Source organism: Mauremys reevesii, linkage group 7 (genome assembly GCF_016161935.1).
Source record: "Mauremys reevesii isolate NIE-2019 linkage group 7, ASM1616193v1, whole genome shotgun sequence".
Lineage (NCBI taxonomy): Eukaryota > Metazoa > Chordata > Testudines > Geoemydidae > Mauremys > Mauremys reevesii.
In genome coordinates this window covers 25,896,623-25,918,048 of record NC_052629.1, presented here as the reverse complement: position 1 = coordinate 25,918,048, position 21,426 = coordinate 25,896,623, and the positions used below count along the sequence as shown (strand labels likewise).

At 40.4% G+C, this 21,426-nt stretch overlaps 1 protein-coding gene across 2 annotated transcripts in view; it reads left to right on the top strand.

Annotated features, from left to right (window-relative positions):
* TCERG1L (transcription elongation regulator 1 like) overlaps window positions 1-21,426 on the top strand; it is a 248,497-nt gene that overhangs the window by 8,312 nt on the left and 218,759 nt on the right. The gene's annotated exons all lie outside the window — the stretch shown is intronic.

Below are 21,426 nucleotides of genomic sequence, written 5' to 3'. Positions count from 1 at the left end.
ACTGTTAATGTTATTAGGTACTCAGTTTGGAGGGAAGGGATTTATCAGTTTGTTACACACAAATAAATAGGTTTGTTTATCTGGGAATGTGATTCTATGGAATCAAGTGCAGATGACATCTAGTGGCTTATAAGTGGACAATTTTTTTTACTGATTAATGAAAATTTAAAACACACCAAATGGAAGTGCTGAACAACTCAATCACCTTTAATGTAAAATTATCATATGCATGAATTCTGATGTGAGGGGATATCTACAAGTCAGGAGAGCTGTGCCAAATATTTGCATTGACTCTCAAATTTAGATCTGGATTTAAGGACCCCATGTATTGAGTAACCTCAGACTTTGCTCCCGAAATTCAGGTTACAAGTCATTCACTCTGCTAAAAAAGTCACAGCCTCTCTTTGGCCTACCTTCCTGATCACCTCCACAGCTGGGAGGTTCCAGTTCATTGAAATCAGATGCCTGTCAGATCTCCAGGATTTTGTTTACTTTCAACACCTACAAACTTCAGGATTCACTTTGTAGGCCTCTTTATGAATGGTACAGTCTTGTATACAAGTCATGCTTATTGAGTGCTGTCCAAGCAAATTAAGCAAAAAAGGGTGGAGATACAGAGAAAATAATAAGAACATTGGTTAACACTCACAGATTCCTCTAGCTGCCATGCAGCTGCTCTCTGAAACATAAACTGTGTAAAACAGAACTAATTAATTAGCCTTGCTTCCATGTAGTATTATTGATCAATGCAAAAACTATAAATCTTACTTCAAATAATAAATAGCTCTTCTTTGACTTTGCAAACTCAGCTATGGGGAGTTATCCTCAAAAATTGTAGGTAATTTAACTGTCTTATTAGGTCAAATACTAGACTCAGCAAAATATTCACTTTTACTATGGAGAACAGCTGAGATGAGGAGACATATCTTCTTACAGAAGAGCTGCAGTAATTGATTTTTTTAGCTACTTTATAAATTCTTCCCTTCTCCACCTTCCTATCTCTGTTATGAAATCTAGGATCATAAGCATTTCTGTATTAAAAATAATCTCAACCTATCCTATATAAAATATATCAAATTAAATATTTGTCCCCAGGGTTTTTGGTTTGTATTTCTTTAATAATGTTTTGTTTTCTGAGGGCAAAGCATATAAAAATAGAGTAAAAAAGGTATCATTAAATTGGCTGACTGAAATTACAAAGGAACACTATTATTTGAATAACAGGGACTGATTTATATGCAGTAACATTTAGTCAAATGATGAATTAGCCACATATTCTTTGGCCTGATCAAAATTTTCAAATAAGTTTGATGTATATTTATAATGTAGTACTGGCTTTTTGGCCTTTTGAAGTTGAAAGTCAGAAAAAAAAATAAGGGCCCAATTCTGCCTCTTTTATTCATCTTGAATAGTATCTTATCTACACAAGTAGTCTCATCAAACCTTCTATAAAAGTGGCAGAAATGGATCTAATATTAGTTTCAGGATCATGTTCATGTTTAACTTTGTGTAGAACTGAAAATATAACACAGTACATGATGTAAATTGTGTATATTTTTACATCAGAAATAGTTAATCTAAACCAAAAATAGGTTGCTATGTTATTGGGATTTCAACAACTTGGGAAGGGGTGCGACCATTGAAAATTGAATTTTTTACAACAGCAGCAGCAAAAATAGAAAATTAACATTTGGTAAATTTTGACCGGCATTGCTATTCGATACTAGAACACAGCCAACAACAACAAAAAAAAATTGAAATAATCAAAGACTAAGCAGCCAAAGTTTTTGTCCAGTTGTATAGATAAATCAAGTAGTACTGATTGTGTTTGTGATTGTGTTGTAACCGACATACATTAATTGCTGGAGAACTGATACCTGACAGAGAACCTGTATTCTTGTTGTTAGGGTTTTCTAATGGAAATGTTGGCTCTTAAAGCATTATTATGAAGGATAAGGAAAATAATAGAAAATAAAAGGAAAATTGGTCATCATAAGAGTTTACTGTACATGGAAAATATGGTTGTTACTGCTGACTTTTACAAGAAATAGAGAAGTACAGTGAACAGGAGTACAGTGTATAGGTTGAAAATCACTGCTAGGCAGATGACCAACACAAAGCTCTCAAAATAAGATTTCAGTGATTTGTAGGCTTTAAGCTGATCTATTGGCCTTGTGCTTTACAAGGTTGAGTTTCATCCATAGTGAATATGGGCATAATGAAATGTGATAGTTGGGTTTAAATGCAAGTTTCAAAATGTTCCAGTGCTTTGAAATGTGAAAATTGTAATTCTGGATTCAGTGAATCTCTCCTTGTAGTGAATTAGTTCTGGAATAGGAATGGCTTTGCTATAAGAAGGCTCCACTGTGAATGCTTCTGTTAGATTCATCTTGTGATGCTGCATAACATGAGAAGCTTTGCTTTTTTCAATACCTGACAGTCAGTTTTTGCATCTAAAATTAATTCTTCTATGAAAGATGCCAACTGACAAAGGTTCCTGATGTCAGTTAATAGCCTGTAGGAAAACTTATTAAGTGATGAACTGCTTTGAAAATAGAAGTTCTCACACAAGGAAGATTATTATTCAACTAAATTATCTACTCTGGCAGCAAACAAAATATAAATCAGGTCTTGTGATATTAGTGACACATTGTGGAAAAGTACCAGGCAGGAATGCTACCTTAACAGGGAACCAGTGTCTGCTCTTGCTGAAAGGACCCAACTTTTTCTGAAGAGCACCTTGCTTAAAGAAATGCAAAAACCAGGGGTCACACAATATCTCTAGTTAATGAAGAGAAAGTGCAAGAGGTAAAACAATGTTTCTGCTTCTGCCATCCAGTGATTCTTTTTAACCCTCAGGTACTGTCCTCCTCAATTAAAGGAAACTTACATAAGTTATAATTTTGTTAATGTCCTAACCTAGAAGAAAGAGATACAAAGTTCAAAAAGGCCTCTAGAGGAATAAGTGCATACATTTAGCTAGTATGGATAAATATAACAAAAATCAACCCTTGGAGTTTTGCTGAGCTGTGTGTTGAGCAGATAAACCAGAGAGATTGCCTTAAAAACTGAACTCCAAAGGCTTGGCTGAAAACTAAAAACTTCTTTAAGATCTCAAACAAGGGGGGAAGTGTATAGCTGTTGTTTTAGGAACAGAGTGCTGTATTTTCCTTCCTTAGAGGTTTTTAAGGTCTGGCTTGACAAAGCCCTGGCTGGGATGATTTAGTTGGTGTTGGTCCTGCTTTGAGCAGGGGGTTGGACTAGATGACCTCCTGATGTCTCTTCCATGATTCTAATATTAAGAACGTAAGAACATTTCTCTTTTCTCTTTTGGTGCTGTACCTTTTAATTTCTGTTTAACTAACCTCCTCATTTTCTGAAACTAAATGCTACAGTGTTGGGCTGCTGTGGTGTCTTCCTCCCCAAAGGGATGTTAAATTTAATTATATTATGGTCACTAATACCAAGCCATCCAGCTATATTCACCTCTTGGACCAGATCCTGTGGTCCACTTAGGGCTAAATAAAGAATTGCCTCTCCTCTTGTGGGTTCCAGGACTAGCTGCTCCAAGAAGCAGTCATTTAAGGTGTCAAGAAACTTTATCTCTGCATCCCATCCAGAGGTGACATATACCCCATCAATATGGGGATAGTTGAAATCCCCCATTATTATTGAGTTTTTTTTTAAATTTTAATAGTCTCTTTAATCTCCCTGAGCATTTCATAGTCACTATCACCATCCTAGTCAGGTGGTCGGTAATATATCCCTACTGTTATATTATTAATTAAGCATGGAATTACTATTCATAGAGATTCTATGGTACAGTTTGGTTCATTTAAGATTTTTACTTCGTTTGATTCTCTGTTTTCTTTTATATGTAGTGCCACTCCCCCACCACCACGACCTGTTCTGTCCTTCCAATATATTTTGTACCCTGGTTTTACTATATTCCATTGATTATCCTTATTTCACCAAGTTTCTGTGATGCCTATTATAGCAATATCCTCATTTAATATGAGGCACAATAATTCAACCATCTTATTATTTAGACTTCTAGCATTGGTATATAAGTACTTCAAAAGCTTGTCACTTTTTAGCTGTCTCTCATTACATGATGTAATTGAATGGGACTTTTTTTCATTTGACTGTTTCTCATCAGAGCCTAACTGTATTTTATCATCTTCCAGCCTCTCCTCCTTACTAGGACATAGAGAATCTCCATTAATAGATCCCCCCCCCAATGGATGTCTCAAACCACATGCTCCTCCACACCTGTTGGCTTTCCCCCAGCCCTTAGTTTAAAAACCACTATAAAACCTTTTTAATTTTAAGTGCCGGCAATCTGGTTCGATTTTGGTTTAGGTGGAGCCCATCTTTCCTATACAGGTCCCCCCTTTCCCAAAAATTTCCCCAGTTCTTAATAAATCTAAACCTTTCTCCCTACACCATCACCTCATCCATGCATTGGGACCCTACAGTTCTGCCTGTCTATCTGGCCCTGTGCATGAAACTGGAAGCATTTCAGAGCATGTTACCATGGAGGTCCTGGACTTCAATCTTGTACCTACCAGCCTAAATTTGGCCTCCAGGGACTCTCTCCTATCCTTCCCTATGTCATTGGTACCTACATGTAACATGATCACCGGCTCCTCACCAGCACTGCATGTAAGTCTATCTAGAAAACATTTGAGATGAATACGAGCTCCTTCCATTGCTATCAGCTCCCCAGCATTAGTTGGCTGACAGCCAGTTTCTGTCCCTAGTGGGAATGCCTTAATTGCTTACATTAATTGTCACCCCCGTACTTCACATATAGTTTGTATAAACCAGTGTTTCCCAACCTTTTTTGATACCAGGGACTGTCTTGCTGCCTTCCTAAACTGTGTCAGGGAAATCTCAGGGACTAGCACTGGTCCATGGATGGTCATTGAGAAACACTGGTCTAAGAGGTCCTTCAGCCCCCTTTCACAGAAAATGCTCTTGACGCGCACGCACACACACACACACACTCTGGTCCATTTTATCCCTTTCTGAAGGTGAGGAAGGAGTGCTGCAGTAAGCTCAACTATTATAGCACTTTTTCTTCATCTTCTGCATGTGGTTCAATACAGGAAGGAGAGAGCATAGTGCTTCACTCCCTTCCTGGGCCACAGCAACCAGAAAGTCTGAGTCGATTGTGGCTGAGAGAGGAGAATGAACTGGAAGTTGTGGGGAGCATAGTATTACAGATAAGGAATACTGGGATATGACACAGAGAATGTAGACGGGAGCGGAACATGTTGGGTTTAAAGTGGTGGTGGGGGCAAGCACAGTACAAGCTGAGGACCCAAGCTGGTGGGGGTGAGGTGAAAGGGCATCAGGCAGCTGGGAAAAATGGAGGGAAAATGCCAATATTGTGGTAAAGAAGAGGGAGAAAGTGAACATGAATGCAGAGGAGGTAGAACTAGTGGGGGAGTTGTAGGATCAGAATTCAAGTTGGTTGAAATTTTTAATCTGAAACTTTCTTTCATCAAAAATGCAATTTGGGTCAACCAAAACTTGGATTGAATTCACTTAATTATTTTGGTTTGCGAGGGGAAGGGGCGGGAGGAGAGACAAATAACAATTCAGAAAATCAGAATGTTTCATATTGACATTTTTTTAAACAGAATGCTTTGATTCAAATCAACTTTTAATTTGGAAATGTGGTTCAATTTAATTTAAAAAATCTAAAAGAAAAAACGCTTGAAAATGAAATGATGATCCATTTCAAGTTGAAGAAAACATTTTGTTTGACCTGAAATGATTTTTTCTACTGATTTGGCCACCAAACAAACAAAAAAATAACAATTAACAAGCCCTTATCAGAATAACTATCTTGGGGAGAAGCATATAAGATGAAAAAAGAAGAGGAAAAATTGGAACCATATGGCCTGATTCTGAGGTCTATGGAATTCCAGCAATTCCCATTAAAGTTAATGGTGGGTATTGGGATTTGACACCATTCAAGACTATAAACAATGACATGTATTTTTAAATGCTTTCTTCAATATTCTGAATCTGATTTTTTAGATATTTTTTATTTAATATTTCTTTGGCTATTGAAGATTTAAAACAAAATAAAAAACCCCTACTCTTAGTAATAAACAATAAACAATCTTCTCCCATCCCATGAATTTTCCCTACATTTCCCCAGGTGATGGGTTGGGTACTTCCTATCTTGACTCAAACTCCTTTGTATGTTAAATACCCACCTGCATTTTAACTTCTCGGAAGTTGACAGAGATAGCCTTCAGATGTTGAGGAATCTGAGCTTCCGAATCTCTGTTTCATTTGCCAGTTGGGTTGCTCTTTTTTTCATTACCTGCTCAGTATTTTCATGTTTCAAAAAGATCCATAGCTCATTCCCAGGAAAAGACTTTTTCTGTTGCTAGTAAATATGAAAATAACTATTTGTGGTACTTGTTCCTGCATTAATTAAGAAAAAAGGCAGTAAGCCACCATCTAATCAACACTATTCACAATTTGTTCCATACATGGTAATCAATAATGCTCTCCGTTGTCCTTAAAACTTGCAGAACGTACTAGTTACTCCTAATGAGCAGCTTCTCTACGTATAATGTCAATATTATCCACAGCTATTCATTTCGTGTCAGGCTCTTATTTGAAATGATGACTTCACTGAATCACATTGCATGGAGTGCAGTTTCCCCTTCCCAAAGTAGAAAGTCAAGGATTACTTTCATGAGGGCTTCAGAAGAAATATACCATGATTGACAGGTAATTGCTGTTTTTAATGGCTTGAAGCATTTAATAAAAGTGTGGCACGTACAGTGCAGTTAGAAAAGACTGATTGCTATACTAAGAATAATTTTGTTTCACTGCAGTCTCCTAGCTCACTAGAAAAATCTGGAATTCATAGTCAATGGAAAGAAAATTAATGGTCTAATAAAAAAACAATTATTTTGCTTCTGCTAGGGATAATCGCCTTAAAATGCCAATTCATCTTGTGTCTACAATTGATTAGAACATGGAACGAATCAGCAGAAACACTTTAAATTTGTTATTTAAATATTCAAATATTGACTGTAGGCGTGTGACAGAAGGGGGTGTGTGCTCTAGTGCACTGAGTACAGGACTGAGAACTAGGAGACCTAGGTTGTAGTCCCATTTCTGTAATTAGCTGATTGTGGACTTAGTCAAGTCACTTAACCTCTCTTTACCTATTTCTCCATCTGCGAATGGAAATAATGCTTACCCACCATTTCGCAGCATTTTGAGATCTAGGGAGAAAACTGAGCTATATAAGTGCAAAGTATATTCATTATTTTATAATTAAGTTGTCAGCTCCTATTGACCTCTGTTCTTGTAGTTCAGGCTTCTACTTTGTCTCTCCACCTCCACAAAATCTGACCTTAACTTCTAAAAGATTTCTCCCTTGCAACACCTGCCATCTGGAATAGCTTTACTGTGTCTCAATATCATTTAGAAAATATTTGCCATGGAGCTTTGACTCATAGACTCTAAGGTGAGAAGGGACCATCGTGAACATTTAGTCTGACCACCTGCACATTGCAGACTTCACCCACCCCTGAAATAGAACCCTAACCTCTGGCTGAGCTACTGAAGTTCTCAAATCATGGTTTAAAGACTTCAGGTTACAGACAATTCACCATTTACACTAATTTAAGCCTGCAGGTGACCTGTGCCCCATGCTTCAGAGGAAGGCAAAAAAAAAAACCCAAGGTCTCTGACAATCTGATCTGGGGGCAAATTTCTTCCCAACCCCAAATATGGCGATCAGTAGACTCTGAGCCTGTGGGCAAGACCTTCCAGGCAGATACTTGGGAAAGAATTCTCCCTAGCAAGTCCGAGCCCTCCCCATCTAGTGTCTTGTCTCCAGCAGTTGGGGATTTTTGCTACCGGTAGTTGCTAATGGGCCACATGCCAACGTAAGCAGTTCCATCATACCATCCCCTCCATAAACTTATCAAGCTCAGTCTTAATTTAGTACTGATAATATCACTAGCCATGTTTTGTGTCAGGTAATTCTTGGTTAGAGGATCTTAATGTAACTTTTCCTTTAGTGACCTATCAGCCTTTTAAATATGGAATGGAGCAAGTGTCTGCAGAATGGAGTTGTTCTATCTTTTGTGAAATAATGTCTGCCTCTCTGTGAGAGGACTGTACCATTCCTCTGTAGAATTCGAAGGGGGTGGAGAAGGTACTGGCTGGAGATGGGGTGAAGTAGTCACCTACTTCTCTGGAGATAACTCCACCACTATCCAAAACTGCAGGGGAAAAAATCATCACAAATTAATAGTGCTGAAGTCTAAATCCCCCTTAAAGGGGCAGTGAGATCATGACCAGGGCAGCTGCAGTAGGGAATGACTGTAAAAGCTTTTCTTCCTAAGGATCTGGAGGTGGAATAGGAGCCAGTCTGGCCAGCATGCAGAGTGGTGAGGGCAAGGGAATTCAGCCTTAGCTTTTGGATTAAAATATTGTAAAATAAAAAGACAGTATTCATAAAAATGAAACTGGTGGCTCATAAGATTAAGTTTTAATGAAGGGGACTTGTAATGTGCTTGTATGTACCCATGTTAACATGAGTCGTATCAAGTTAAGAGCTTTGAGGTTTAATAAAAAAGTCATAACTTGGAACAATATGTAAAAAAGATAGGAAGCAATGATTTTCCACCTTCTATGAAGACCAAAGTACCCAATATCCACCCCCATAATATTCTAAATAACCTGAGTTCAGCACACCAGCTGTCTTATAATGCTAACTGACTAGGCAACAAGCCCTTCTAAACAATTTGTGAAAATAAAGAAATATCATGTGGGCTGATGGTAATTAAGTGCCGTAGCAAAAGTTTGTCCTTGGCATGAAATATTATTATCGACTCATCAACTGATCTGGTGTATGTTATGTGCAACAGTAGTGTTGTGGGTGGGTACAGCACCTTTCAAACACTCCTACTTTATATCCAGGGTACTACTGTAGGATATTATTTCTGTACCCAGAATCCTGCTGGTTTGATGGATTACATAATTAGTATCTGAGGTTAGGCAGACACTGTACCTCTTGGAAATCAAAGCTGGAGGAAAAGAGTTTAATATGTGCTAGGGACTGTTTTGTCTGAATTTAAGCAAAGACTTTCACCCCCAAACACTTTCCACAATACAAAATGTAAATCATGGTTAATGTGTCACTTTTATGGACCAATTTATAGATCCAGATTAGAGCTGGCTGAATTATTTGTTTGCAGATAAAGTATTTTATGAATTTTTTAGCCCTATGCTGTTTGCATGTCATGTACAAAATAAGCTAGTTTCGTATTACTTATTTGTAAATATTTAGCACGTAGTTTGGACAAAATAATTGTTAGGATATGAACTGTTTTCTTTAACTAATCACTGTGTATTATTTATGATGTGCTGCATCACACATTGGTGTTACTGTGCCCTCATTGGATGACTGAATCTTTTAAAACTGGAGAATGACAAATAGCAAATATTTTTGTTCATGCACAAATACTGGTGTTCACATGTGGCTAAAAGTATTGATATGAAGAATAGCCAATTTCCAAGTTTCATCACAAACTGCTAAAAATGAGCGGCTTACAGCAGCAAGAGTAGGACAACTTCATGCTCCTCCAGTATTTACTGCCACTTGTTTCTGAAAGTAAAAAGGAAAGTTGCTGTGTATGTGACAGGATCCTGACATTGCACTGTAGTCTACCCTGCATTCATCTACTATTGCTATGCAATATGCAGAATTTGACTGCTGTTCTTCATCCTCTTATTCATAAGTCAGGCTATTAATGGATAGAGGGAAATATCTGAATTACAATATACCTTACGGTTTAGGGCTGAGCTTTTACAGGGAGTTTATCAGACTATCCATGAAGCAACACTTTAGTTTGAGTTTGAAGAGGTAGATATAAGGTGGTACCATCTGTTGTTTGTTGTATCATTTTGTAATTTACTGTTTTCTGGTTGCTTTGGGAACAGACATTTTATGTGCTTCAGTCATTCCATAAAAGTAGTTTTAAAAAAGAAACATACTGTAAATTTGTACATAAATTGTTGGGAATGGATAGTAATTAGCTGAACAAACTTCAGTGAAAGTGTAAAGTTACATCCTATGCTACCTGGGAAGTTAATGAATAAGCAGGATGTGAGGAATATGGTGACACAAAGGCCCAGTGGGTTTTCAGCATCAGCCTCAGTCAGAGACTACAATTCAGGAAAATGTCCCTATGCACAAAAGCACGTGTGTAAGCCCCATTGAGCGTTTGAGCTTGACTAGCTAGAGACCAGTATAGCCCCAAAATATTAAAGTTTCTCAAAACCTTAAATTTAAGCTTAGCTGTTTTCCTGATACTATAGCTTTTCTTCCTTGAGGGCTTTGAAAGCTCTTACCCTGATTCTAAGTACTTTACATTTTTATAACACCTTTTATCTGAGCATCCACGCGTTCTTCCTGCCCATTAGTCAGCCTCAAAATGAAGGCAGGTAATTCTGATTACCTCCATTTCAAAATTACTTGGTTTGATACCTTTTTAAAAAACCCTAGTCACTCTCCCTAGGCTTACTCCACTACATATATGGAGCCAAATTTATTTTAAAAAAAAATCTTCTTGTGCTATAGCGTGATGTCCCTAAAAGGCAAAGTTTTTATTATGGAAGCCATGGCCATGACAATTATCCATTCTGTTGTACAATTCAACCTATGCAATTAAGCCTCAGAGGGAGGGGTCTGGGACTTTCCACAGGCACATTGATCCACCTGCCTGGGCCCAGTTGATGTCATTTTAAAGCAGGAAATAATAAATCTGATTCAAATATTTCATATGTAAAAACATCCAGGACAGATCAGCCATATAAAGATATTATAGCATCAGGGTATTCAAAGGAATGAGATGAGATCATATGGTTAAAAATCCAACAAATTTCAGTGCAGCCAGATCCTCACACAGTAGTACCTGCTTCCCTAGAGCTGGCAACCAGCAGTCTACCCCAAAACGATCACTTTGTTCAATTTCCATTCCCCAGCCTCTTTCTCAGACTGTACTTACCTGCAACCCAGCTAGTGAGATAGGTTACAATATAATAACAGGACCGCTTGGAAATAGTGACCATAATATAATAACATTTAACATTCCTGTGGTGGGAAGAACACCTCAACAGCCCAACACTGTGGCATTTAATTTCAGAAAGGGGAACTATACAAAAAAGGGAGATTAGTTAAACAGAAATTAAAAGTTACAGTGACTAGAGTGAAATCCCTGCAAGCTGCATGGACGCTTTTCAAAGACACCATAATAGAGACCCAACTTAAATGTATACCCCAAATTAAAAAACACAGTAAAAGAACTAAGAGAGCCACCGTGGCTTAATAACCATATAAAAGAAGCAGTGATAGAGAAAAAGGCATCCTTTAAAAAGTGGAAGTCAAATCCTAGTGAGATAAATAGAAAGGAGCATAAACACTGCCAAATTAAGTGTAAAAATGTAATAAGAAAAGCCAAAAAGGAGTTTGAAGAACAGTTAGCCAAAAACTCAAAAGGTAATAACAAAATGTTTTTTAAGTACACCAGAAGCAGGAAGCCTGCTAAACAACCAGTGGGGTCCCTGGACAATCGAGATACAAAAGGAGCACTTAAAGACAATAAAGCCATTGCAGAGAAATTAAATGGATTCTTTGCTTCAGTCTTCATGGCTGAGGATGTTAGGGAGATTCCCAAACCTGAGCTGTCCTTTGTTGGAGACAAATCTGAGGAATTGTCACAGATTGAATGTCACTAGAGGAGGTTTTGGAATTAATTGATAAATTAACAGTAACAAGTCACCAGGACCAGATGGCATTCACCCAAGAGTTCTGAAAGAACTGAAATGTGAAATTGCGGAACAATTAACTATGATTTGTAATCTGTCCTTTAAATCAGCTTCTGTACCCAATAACTGGAAGATAGCTAATGTAACACCAATATTTTAAAAGGGCTGTAGAGGTGATCCTGGCAATTACAGACCAGTAAGTCTAACCATAACATCATACCGGACAAATTAGTTGAAACAACAGTAAAGAATAAAATTGTCAGACACATAGAAGAACATAAATTGTTGGGCAAAATTAAACATGGTTTCTGTAAAGGGAAATCGTGTCTTACTAATCTATTAGAGTTCTTTGAAGGGGTCAACAAACATGTGAACAAGAGGGATCCAGTGGACATAGTGTACTTAGATTTCCAGAAAGCCTTTGACAAGGTCCCTCACCAAAGGCTCTTACATAAATTAAGTTGTCATAGGGTAAGAGGGAAGATTCTTTCATGGACTGAGAACTGGTTAAAAGACGGAACAAAGGGTAGGGATAAATGGTAAATTTTCAGAATGGAAAGGGGTAACTAGTGGTATTCTCCAAGGGTCATTCCTAGGACCAATCCTATTCAACTTACTCATAAATGATCTGGAGAAAGGGGTAAAGAGGGAGGTGGCAAAGTTTGCATATGATACTAAACTGGTCAAGATAGTTAAGACCAAAGCAGACTGTGAAGAACTTCAAAAAAAACTCACAAAACTAAGTGATTGAGCAACAAAATGGCAAATGAAATTTAATGTGGATAAATGTAAAGTAATGCACATTGGAAAAAATAACCCCAACTATACATACAATATGATGGGGGCTAATTTAGCTACAACTAATGAGGAAAGAGATCTTGGAGTCATCAAGAATAGTTCTCTGAAGACGTTCACGCAGTGTGCAGCGGAAGTCAAAAAAGCAAACAGGATGTTAGGAATCATTAAAAAAGGGATAGAGAATAAGACAGAGAATATTTTATTGCCCTTATATAAATCCGTGGTACGCCCACATCTTGAATACTGCGTACAGATGTGGCCTCCTCATCTCAAAAAAGATATACTGGCATTAGAAAAGGTTCAGAGAAGGGCAACTAAAATGACATGGAGTCCTCGGGCGATGCTCTGGAACTGCTCCCCAAAAAGCCAGTCAGGACTTTGGGCAGCCTCCTCTCCCTCGGAGCAGACTGTCTTCAGGGCAAGAAGCTCACATGGCCTCACCTCCTGGGTCTCTCCTAGGAGGATTCAGTATATGCCCTTCCATGCGCTTCCCACAGTGAGTCCGCCCAGGTGGGGTCCTGGGGAAGCCACTGGGTCCTGCACCCCCACTTCGCAGTCAGACGTGACTCTTAGCCAGCCAGTAAAACAGAGGTTTATGTAGATGACAGGAACACAGTCCAAAACAGGCCTTGCCGGTACAGCCAACAGGACCCTCTTTAGTTAGGTCCATCTGGGGCCCCAGGGAGGCCACAGCCCTGTTAGGAGGCCCGAGTCCCATTGGGGCTCCCCTCCATTTCCCAGCCAGCCTCCAAAACTGCCAAACCTCCTCCAGCCCCTCCTTCCTCGGCTTCGTCTCTTTCCCGAGCTAGGAGGTCACCTGACCTCTGTGTTCTCCCACACCTTTAGCATCCCCTTGCAGGGGGGAAGGGTCCGGGCCATTAGTTGCCAGGCAACAGAGGGTTGGCCATAACTGAGGCACCCTCACAGTATTCAGAGTAAGGGGTTTGGAACGAGTCCCATATGAGGAGAGATTAAAGAGGCTAGGACTTTTCAGCTTGGAAAAGAGGTGACTAGGGGGGATATAAAAATCATGAGTGGTGTGGAGAAAGTGAATAAGGAAAAGTTATTTACTTGTTCCCATAATATAAGAACTAGGGACCACCAAATGAAATTAATGGGCAGCAGGTTTAAAACAAATAAAAGGAAGTTCTTCACACAATGCACAGTCAACCTGTGGAACTCCTTGCCTGAGGAGGTTGTGAAGGCTAGGACTATAATAGGGTTTAAAAGAGAACTAGATACATTCATGGAGGTTAAGTCCATTAATAGCTATTAGCCAGGATGGGTAAGGAATGGTGTCCCTAACCTCTGTTTGTCAGAGGGTGGAGATGGATGGCAGGAGAGAGATCACTTGATCATTACCTGTTAGGTTCACTCCCTCTGGGACACCTGGCATTGGTCACTGTTGGTAGACAGGATACTGGGCTGGATAGACCTTATAATATCTATAAATATCCTTTTAGAAAAAGGGCATAGTCATTTAAGAGTTTGTTAAACAAGATTAGGCTTGTGCAAAGTACTCATAAAAAATTAAAAAGCCACAGAACCTGAAGTTTACTCATTTTATTTTAATTTTATAAGATTGTTCCAATTTATTTAAAAAGGGAGTGAAATATTGTGAGATATTTTTTCTTTGAAAAATGATCCTTTCTTAGTGGAAAAAAGTTCCATTGTCAAGCAAAAGCCTCAACATTTGTTCCAATGAAGATCAATGTTTTTCATTAAATTTGCCAGTGTTTATAATTTTATGTTTTTATGTTAAATTACTATTTTTGGACATTTTGAATAAAGTAAAATTTATGGGTTATGATCCTTAACAATAATTGCTATGTTTTTCCAAAGTTTTGAAAAGATTTTTTCATAGCTTTTAGAGGGAGTTAAACATTTCACATTTACAGATACAGTAACTCCCCACTCAACGTCCTCTCCCTTAATGTTGTTTCGATCTTACGTCCGTGCTCAATTACAGAACATGCTCCATTTAAAGTTGTGTAATGCTTCACTATAATGTTGTTTGGCTGCCTGCTTTATCCACAGCTGGCAGCCCTGCTATCAGCTCCCCTACGCACCCCCCCCAACAGCACCTCCCACCCTCCAGCAGACCCCGTGGATCAGCGCCTTCCCCCTCCTCCCACCCGCCGCAATCAGCTGGCTTGTGGTGTTCAGGAGCAGGGGCGGCTCCAGGCACCAGTACGCCAAGCGCATGCCTGGGGCAGCAAGCCGGGGGGGCGCTCTGCCAGTCGCCGCGAGGGCAGCAGGCAGGTTGCCTTCAGCAGCATGCCTGCAGAGGGTCCGCTGGTCCTGCGGCTTTGGCGGACCTCCCGCAGGCGCGCCGCTGAATCCGCGGGACTGGGGACCTCCCACAGGCATGCCGCCGAGGGCACCCTGCCTGCCATGCTTGGGACGGCAAAATACCTAGAGCCACCCCTGTTCAGGAGGGAAGGGGAGGAGCAAGGACTCTGCGCACAGGTTCCCCCTCCTTCCCGAATGCTGCAAACCAGCTGATTGCCGTGGGCAGGAGGCAGGGGAGGGAGAGGGGAGGAGCGAGGACGCGGTGTGCAGAGTAAAGGGGGAGGAGGGGGGAAAGAAGAGGTGGGTTAAGGGTGGAGGCTTGGGGAAAGGGGTGGCATGGGCGGGCTGAGGGTTGAGCCCCCTCCCCCGGCCCCTGGTGCTGCCAGTGGGCTGTGCCTGTGTGGGGTAAGGCGGGGACACTTCCCTACTATAGTACTGTACTGTATGGCAAAAAAAAAAAAAATCCCTGGAACCTAACTCCCCATTTACATTCATTCTTATAGGGAAATTGGATTCACTTAACATCGTTTCACTTAAAGTTGCATTTTTCAGGAACATAACTACAACGTTAAGTAAGGGGTTACTGTAATATGTCATATTCGATTTTATATAATGACACATTGGAGCTTGAAGAGACATATCTTGGCCCTGATTATGTTATGGGATATAAAGGTGTGTAGGGGAATCCCTAATGGGTGTAGCCATCCATATCTACTTCCATCAGCATAGGGCAAAATAGGGTGTGGCCAAAATATTTTGAATGCTGGTAGTATTCAAGTGTCATAACAGCTCCCACGGGACTGTTACAAGCAGGAATGAATTAGAGTAGCCTCAAATCTGTTCCAAATTATGCCCCCAGGATTAGGGCAGCTCAAAGGTGGCTTTAAGCCAACTTTGCCCCCATCCCTCTGATACTGTGCTGAATATAGCTCAGGTGAAGGATGGAACTGGAGAATGAGAGGGTGAGGGAGTCAGTTGAGTTTTGTTTCATTTAACTTGACAATATAAAAAAAATCTTTCCTAATAGGACAGTCTTGTAGATGCATCATTATACTGCTGAACTACTTTCCCCCTGCTAATTTTGAAAGGGAAAATAAGACTTTTAGTCCTATCACCTTTGAGTCCTATTAACTCCCCCCACCCCTCCCCCAGTTAACACTGGAATCTGCTATCCTATATATGCATATGTAAAATATTCTGTTAATACATATGTATGTTTTTATTTTAATAATTTAATATTTTCTCTCTTCTTCTGTGCCCCTTGCCATTTCTTTCCTCAACTACCTTAATTTGAATAACTCAATTGAAAAGGACTTCTTACATGCAGAACAGCATGGTGCCCTATTCTAGATTGCATATTTAATCAAAAAAAGCATTCTTGACACAGATAATGCATATTCGACTTCTCATTCCATTATGATTAGTTTATATATAGATTGTAATAAGCAGGTTTGGTAGTCACCTTAACAGATACGCTTAATAGCTCTTTGCCTCCAATCTTCTCCTGCATTCCATTTATCCCCCCCGCCCCCCAAAAAAGAAATTCGGTAATAGTCACTGACTCCTCATGAAAAAAATAAAATACATAATGTATACTGAACTGTGTGTGTGTCAGATTTACATTTACACTTGACACAACTATAGTCACTCCCATGTGCAACTACATTCCATTTCTGGTAAGATTCTCAGCTTCCCTCTCCATTCTCTTTAATGGAATATGTGGCTAGTTTCCGAGATCAGCATGTCTTCTGCAATGTAAAGATTTTGGCCAGACAAGTCTGGCTGTAGCTCCTTGACATTGTCAGGAATCAGGGCCTGCAGCAGAGCCAGTCTCTGGGCAGCAGGCCTGTAGTAGGCAGTAGGCTGCCTGATTGGCTACTCTGCTTGATAGGTTGCAAGAGTCAGCAGAGCAGCTAGTATGTCCACCAGCAGTTCAGTGGCCACTCAAAGCATTTTCCCACAGCTACAGTAGCTTCTGCCCCTGCCTTGTTCCAGCCTTACACTCAATCCTGCTTCTGCCTTCATCCCAAACTTGCTCCTGCCTGGCCTCACTCCAGAAACCCTACTTCTGACCCTCAGCTCTGATTTCTGACTTCTGACTTTGGCTCGGCCATTGGGCTTTGGCATCTGGCCTCTGTCTTCAGCTCTGACCTTGGCCTCTGATTCCTGGCTACTGACTCCTGCTCTAACCACTGGGTACAACCACCTACATCCCAGTCACTGACAGATATTTTCTCCCACTGTCTCTGGGCACCAACTTCTCCAGTTCTTTGCTTCCCCTTTCCCTTTATTGATATCCTGGCACACTAAAAGGTGGTTCATAGAAAATATGCAGTTCCACACTGTGAAGGATTTGGTTCAGAGTGTTTGGTCCTGTGGTGGGAACAGAACCCACTAGCCACTTTTGTATATGGTCTGAGGTAACATCCATTGGAGCAATTCTATTACTTTTAACAGGAGTTGGATTAGGCTTACAAAGCATGATCCAATGCCATTAAAATCAATGGAAAGTCTCCAAATGATTCCAATGAATATTGGATCAAGCCCACTGTGAAAAAAACATGAGTCTTAACAACTGGAAATTGAGTTTAGCATTTTACCTCTTAGTTTTTTTTCAAGATTTGTTTAGCAGAGTTTTGACTTGTTGCATTCTATGAGAGACTTACAATCTGTTTGTTTCCCATGCCTTGACATTGCTCAGTCAGAGGTATAATATTAGCATGTGCAGTTGCTAAATAATATATTAACATAACATTTCTGATATTTCTAGGTCTAGTCCCTCCATTTGGTTATAAATCAAACACTATTTGATGTCCACCATTTCCAAAAAAAGAGATTTGTCAAATCTCTTATTTTATATGTATATAGGAATAAAAATAACATCTGTTATTATGCTAGCTAGAATAAAAAGTATAAAGGCAATGACAATCTTCATAGTCCTTTATGGTATAGTATTGCACAATTAGGTGCAGTGTGGGTTTGTCTGATACATTTCTGAGGTATCTGATATATACTTCTGCTGGAAATAAATGATTGTATTACAGCAGATAGACTCAAACCCTGTCTACACAATAAACTTTGGTTGACACAAGTTACCTCAGCATATAGCTGCCACAATTAGTATATCACTCATGTGTGCATACTTTGCTGCTTGTATCACCACTTGGCTTACTCACCAGGAATGCTTGTGGCAATGCACAGTATGGGTAGGTATCCCAGTGTGCCACATGCAGCCATCTAGCATAATGCCTTCTGGGAAGTTTTCACTGTGTGTTGTGGGGTAGAAATGAGTCACTCAGGGAACTCTGGGAGCTAGGAGTCAAGTTCCCATCATGAAACTTTCTTCATCCCACAATGTCATCCCTATCCTCTTAATTTTTACACCTGTTTTTAAGATCACACAAACCTGCACAGCTTTATTCGTGTCACCATCCCTGACAGAAACATGGAACCCATACAGCTCTGTACTATTCTCATGCACATTGCAAATACAGGACACACACTTATCTGGCATCATCAGAGCCACAGGAAGAACTGCAACAGTGGGAGACATGATGATTTCTTTGAGGATAGATTGCTGAAGAATATAGTGAAAAACAATTAAAGGTTGTTGGTGGCATTCAAACAGCAGCTTCAGACAATGAAGCACCATTTTGAGTCCTGAGAAACAAGCACTGACTTCTGGGATTGCATCGTAATGTAGGATTGGTATAATGAGCAGTTGCTGAAGAACTTTAGGATGAGAAAGGACACATTCCTGGATCTGTGTTCCAAGTTTGCTTTCATAGCATGGACACCAGAATGAGATCTGTGCTTACAATTGAGAAATGAGTGGTGATCACATTGTGGAAACTTGCAATGCCAGATTGTTATCAGTCAGTGGGAAATCATTTTGGAGTTGGAAAATGGTGGGGGCCATTGTCATGCAAATGTGTAGGGCCATAAATCATGTCTTGGTATGCATGACTGTGACTCTTGGCAACACAGAGGACATAATGGATGGATTTGAAGCAATGTGGCTGCTGAAATGCAGCGGGGTGATAGATGGCACACATTCCCAATATTGGCACCAGCCCACCTTGCCACAGAGTACATCTTTTCCATGGTTATGCAAACCAAGATGGATCATCAGGGATGCTTCACTGATATCTGCTTTGGCTGGTCAGGGAAGATGCATGATACTCGACTCTTTAAGAACTCTGAATTGTTAAGAAAGCTGCAGGCAGGAACATTCTTTCCCAACCAGCAGATTATCATTGGCAATGTTTGAAATGCCAGTAGAACTTTGGGGGACCTAGCCTACTCTTTGATCATTTGGCTCATGAAGTCATATAATGGCCACTTTGACAGCGCCAAGGAAAGATTCAGCTACTGGCTCAGCAGATACAGAATGACAATTGAATGTGCTTTTGATAGATATTTACTCTCAAGATTGGACCTCTGTAAGAAAAATATTCCTATGGTTAGTTGTGTGATGTGTAATATAAGTGAGGCAAAGGGGAACAAGTTACCACCAGGGTGGAGGGCAGAGGTGGAACAGCTTTCTGCTGAGTTTGAACAGCCAGACACAGGGGCCATTACAAGAGCACAACGTGGAGCTATGCATGAGGCTTTGAAAGAGCACTTTAACAGTCAGCCATGTTAATGCACTGTGCTTGACTGCACTCTGGCCCTGAAGGTTTGTGGGCTGTTAGGAATTGTGTAGTGCTTGGTGTACATTTATACCTACAACGCTGTGTCTTATAATGAGCCTATGAATTATTGTGTTTTACTGCACATATATAGCTAGTACACTGTCTTCCACTGAAGCTATGGGTTATGTGGTGCTTGCTGTATATTTACACATATAACTGGGTATTTTCTTGAATCTATGAGTTCTGTGGTGCTGTACACTTACAAGTACAGGGTGCTTTAAGTAGTGCTATATGTTCCATAGTATGTGTGGTGAACTAATGCAGATGAAGTTTACTTTTTAAAAAAAATAGATATTTAGTGACTGACAAAAGCAGTGGGGAAAAATAATGTGCAAATAAAAATGGACAGTACAGTACAAACTTCAGCCACAAATAAATTGAATGGAACTTTAAATTTAGAATGGCAGAAAACAGCTCTGTCCATTTCAGTGCAGAAATGCAGTCCATTTTAGTTACACATACCCCAACCATGCCTCTCATAGATCAGTGTATGTGAAGATGTGGTTGTCCTTACTGCCCCCCAAGTGTGGGGTAGTAGGGGGTAGGGATGCAACCCATAGTACCAAATAGACTGTTGAGGGGTGCTGCCACCATGGAGATTTCCTGGAACTGCAAATGGTGGCAAGTCCTTAATTGTTGGACCTGTAGAGCAACTGGAGTTTGTGTTTGCTGCCTGAGAAGCCCCATTACATACTGGAGCATCTCTGTCTCCCTCTCCTTTTCTTGATGGGATTCTTGGGTCTTTCTCCATTTTCTCCTGTCCAATCGATACCTCTCCATGCCCCTCCAATGTTGGTCTGCCACACCCTTGGTTTGTGATCCAATGCAGCACTGGCTTGCAGACCCTTGCTGACCATATATGCAGAGTATATCCATGAAGGTTTCATTGAGATCTGTAAGGAGGACACAAGGGATATCCCTCTGTACATAAATAAGCTGCCCCCATCACCTCCATTTAATCCTACAGGGAATGAAAACCAGATAATAGCTCTACCTCTGTTTGTTGTACCATTACCTCTTCTCATACAAGTAAAACAATGAAAATTAACCGATATGTCTTTGGTAACTTGGGATGAGCCAGGCACCATCTTTACATTTAAACATTGTATGGCAAAATGCATGCACATGCTTACCTGAGGTTTCTTCCCTTGGAACGGGCTTGTCTATGCTTAGACTCTGGCTCGAGGCATAGCCAGAACCCCCACCATGTGTCTCTGCTCCCACTCCTGATCCTTGGAGTTCTCAGCAGGGATCTATGTCTCAGGCTCCATTGAGTTATCCAGGGTGGTCTGCGCAGTGCTGGTGGGGCCTCCACCAGTTATGACATGCAACTCGTCATAGTCTGAAGCTCAGCACCAGATTGACTGTTGGCCTTCCTGGCTTTGTGGTATGCCTTGCTGCAATTCCTTCACATTTAGACAGCATTGTACCTTTTCACCCGCCTCCCCTGTGCAATCCTTTCATAGATGGCCACAATTCTACAACTGCTCCATAGCTGTGCCTCCACAACCTCTTCTTCCCACAGGCCCAGAAGATCCAATACCTCCTGTCTACTCCAGGCTGGAGTGTGCTGGAATATGTAACCAGCATGGTCTGTTGGGAAGCTGCACACAAGGGTGAGCTGCTCTTTGTGCTGCTCACCAAGTTGGCAAGTCAGGGAAAGGCATTTAAAAATATGCAGGATGTTTTAATGGAGGTGGGTTTCCAGTTTCCATGACTCCTGTGCAATGGAGTTCACAATTGTGACCAGAGTGATCTGTATCAGGTGTTATGGGATAGCTGCTGGAGGACTGTTAGGGTCAACATAGGTCATGCATTGTTT